This window comes from Somniosus microcephalus, unplaced genomic scaffold, assembly GCF_052327205.1.
Source record: "Somniosus microcephalus isolate GS21.2 unplaced genomic scaffold, FLI_Smic_1.0 unresolved_chr5, whole genome shotgun sequence".
NCBI lineage: Eukaryota > Metazoa > Chordata > Chondrichthyes > Squaliformes > Somniosidae > Somniosus > Somniosus microcephalus.
In genome coordinates this window covers 42,560,943-42,564,823 of record NW_028225183.1, presented here as the reverse complement: position 1 = coordinate 42,564,823, position 3,881 = coordinate 42,560,943, and positions in this window count along the sequence as shown.

Genomic DNA, 3,881 nt, shown 5'->3' with positions numbered 1-3,881 from the left:
GTGAGTGGGATTTTATTCTGTATCTGTCAGTTTTGGTTATGAAATGTGGGTTTTAATCAGTCCATGCCGGTTTCTGGTATGTGAGAGTGGCTATTTCCCTGTATCTGTAAGTTTATGATATGTGAGTGTATGTTTCATTCTGTATCTCTCAGTTTCTTTTATGTAAGTATGAGTTTTACTCTGTATCTCTCAATCTGTGGGATGCGAGTCTGGTTTTTACTGTCTATTTCTTAATCTCTGGTACGTGATTGTGGATTTTACCCTATACCTGTGAGTTTCTGGTATGTGAGTATGGATTTCACTCTGTACCTGTCAGCCTCTGGTATGTAAGTGTGGTTTTCCTCTGTATCGTTCATGCTCTGGGATGTGAGTGTGTACACTGCAACTTTCATTTCCTCGTATTTGAGGGGGATTTTTTTCTGTACCTTTCAGTTTCTGGTGAGTTACTCGAGGTTTTGCACTGTACTTGTCAATTTATGTTATGTGAGAGTGGGTTTTAATCAGTACCTTTCAGTTTCTTGTATGTCAGTGTCTATTTGAATCTATATTGTCAGTTTCTGGTATGTGAGTGGGATGTTGTGCTGTACCTGTCAGTTACTGGTATGTCAGTGTTTTTTCCCTCTACCTGCCAGCTTCAGGTAAGTTAGTGAAATTTTGTTCTGTACCTGTCTGTTTCTGGTATGTGAGTGGGATTTTGTCCTGTACCTGTCAGCTTCTGGTATGTGAGTGTGGTGTTGTCCTATACCTGTCATTTTCTGGTATGTGAGTGGGGTTTTGTTCTGCACCTGTCAGTTTCTGGTATGTTAGTGGGATTTTGCCCTGTACTTGTAAGATTCTGGTATTTTAGTGGGATTTTGCCCTGTTCTTGTCAGTTTCTGGTATGTGAATGGGGTTTTGTCCCGTACATGTCAGTTTCTGGTATGTGAGTGGTATTTTGCCCTGTTCTTGTCAGTTTCTGGTGTGTGAGTGTGGTTATTTCCTGTACCTGTCAGTTTCTGGTATGTGAGTGGTATTTTGCCCTGTACTTGTCAGTTTCTGGTATGTGAGTGGTATTTTGCCCTGTTCTTGTCAGTTTCTAGTATGTGAGTGGTATTTTGCCCTGTACCTGTCAATTTCTGCTATGTGAATGGGGTTCTGTCCTGTACCTGTCAGTTTCTGTGTGGATTTTGTTCTGTACCTGTCTGATTATTGTATGTTTGTGCGGGTTTTGTGCTGTAGCTCTCAGTTTGTGTTATATGAGTAAAGGTTTTATTCAGTACAGCACCAGCCAGTTCCTGGTAAGGGAGTGTAGATTTTAGTCATTATCTGTCACTCTCTGGTATATCAGTGTGAGTGTTATCCCATTTCTGCTCATCTCTTGGATGTGCGTGAGAGTTTTACTCTCTATCTGTCAGACTCTGGGATGTGAGTGTGGTTTTATTCTCTATCTGTCAGTTTCTGGTATGTGTGTGTGGGTTTTTTATGTACCTGTCAATCTCTATTACAAGAATATGGATTTTACTCTGTGTCTGTCAGTCACTGCTGTGTGAGGTTGTGTTTGACTCTACAGCTTTCAATCTCTGGGATGTGAGAGAAGATTTATTTCTGTTAATATAGTCTCTGGAATGTGCATGCGGATTTTCCTCTGTAACTGTCAGATTCTGTCAGAATTTGTGTTTTATACAAGTGTGTGAGTGTGGATTTCACTCTGGATCTGTCATTAATCGGGATGCAAGTGTGGGTTTTATCTGTACCTTTCAGTTTCTGGTGAATGACTGGATTTCACTCTCTACCTGTCTGCATCTGGTACGTGAGTGTAAGTTTCTGTTTATCTGTCTGTGTGTAGTCTGGGAGTGTGGATTTACTCTGTGACCTTCTACCTCTGTTGTGGGAGTGTGGGTTTTCCTCTGCATCTGTCAGTCATCAATCTGTTACTGGAAGTGATTATGTTTCATTCTCAATCTGTCGTTCTGTGAGTGATAATGTACTTACTGTGTGTGAGAAGGAGCTGCCTGCAATGCTCCTTTTGTTCAGGTTGTAGCAATTATCTCATTTATTCTGCCTCACTGAAGTATCTTGCTACGAGAATAATAATATGAGAACAATATTAGTTATAAGTTATGGACAGCTGCGGGTAGAATATAAAAGTGATATTATAATTAATGTGTCTATTTATAATAAAGTAAAGTACCTGGAGAGAAGAAACCGTGATACTAACAGTGTCATTGTCTGACCTCACTGCAGTACAGCGGCACTCAGATTCTCTACACCAGCTGTGTAGGACGGGTCTATAGTAAGTTATCAGCATCCAGACACAACCCAAAGCCAGCACCGGACCATGAATGGGACCACCCTATTGGCACAGTCCAGGTTTTTATCTCCCATTCCCATGGAACTACCTGTACATTTCAAGGATGGCTTACTGGAATATAACCACAGGTACCTGGGCTGTACAAAAATTGATTTTAATCTATCGAAAACGAGTTGAGGGCCTGAGTAGTTAACAGAATGTCTCAGAACTCGAGAATGGCCTCTCCCTTCCCCCACTCACTCCATGTTCCGGAACTACTTCCTGTTCCACTCTGCCTCTTTCAATCAGTCTCCCGACTGCTGCTGAATTTATCCTGAACCAAAACCATTCTGCGGACACAGACCCAATGTGATGTGCTGTTGTTCGGTCCCTTATTCCCTGATGTGTTCAACGATCATCAGCCGAGCACAGAGGAAACGGCCCCCGCTGGCAGAGCTGGGGGAGGGGAGCCCGCATGGTGCTTCCTGTCGCTTTAAACACTGCGGAGAGAGGGGGAGGAGCAGACTTCTGTTTAGAGTGCAAGCGCAGTGTTTGCGTCTCTTTCGTGTAGAATTAAAATATTTCGCTGTGTGAGAAACGCCCTGCTCCTTGTGAGATCCCCAAGTGGATTATTCCCACAGGATTTGTAAATTGTCCAATTAAGAAACGCCTATCCAGTCTCCCCTTGAAAACATTGCGTGTCTCCGCTTTCACCACTTCTGTCGGCTGCGAGTTCCAGATTATCACCAATCACTGTGTAAAAAAGTTTTTGGTCACATCCCCCCTGTATCTCTTCTCCAAAACCTTAAATCTTAAATCTGTCTCCCCTAGTCCTTGTATCATCAACTAGTGGGAACAGCCTTTCCCCGTCTAGCCTGTCATAACTCATCATAATCTTGTACACCTCTATCAAATCACACCACATCCACCTTTGCTCTAATGAAAACAAATCCAGCTTCTCCAACCTGTCCTTGTAGCTAAGATCCGCGATCCCCAGAACCATTCTGGTAAATCTCCTCTGCACCCTCTCAAGGCCCTTCACAATCTTCCTAAAGTGCGGTGACCAGAACTGGATGCAGTCCTCCAGTTGTGGACTAACCAGTGTTTTATAAAGGTTCAGCATAACTTCTCTACTATTGTACTCAATACCTCTATATATGAAGCCCAAGATCCCATATGCATTGCTAACCACTCTCTCAAAATGTCCCCCCACCTTCAGAGGGGACCAATGCACATTAACTCCCAGGTCCCTCTGACCCCTGCACACTCTTTAAAACTGTCTCATTAAGTGTATATTGCCTCTCTCTATTCCTGCTCCCAAAATGTCTCACCTCCCACTTCTCTGTATTAAATTCTTTCAGTTTCTGGTATGTGAGTGTGGATTTTACCCTATACCTGTGAGTATCTGCTATGTGAGTGTGGATTTCACTCTGTACCTGTCAGTCTCTGTATGTGAGTGTGGATTTTACCCGATAACCTGTGAGTTTCTGGTATGTGAGTGTGGATTTCACTCTGTACCTGTGAGTTTCTGGTATGTGAGTGTGGATTTTACCCTATACCTGTGAGTTTCTGGTATGTGAGTATTGGATTTCACTCTGTATCCTGTGAGTTT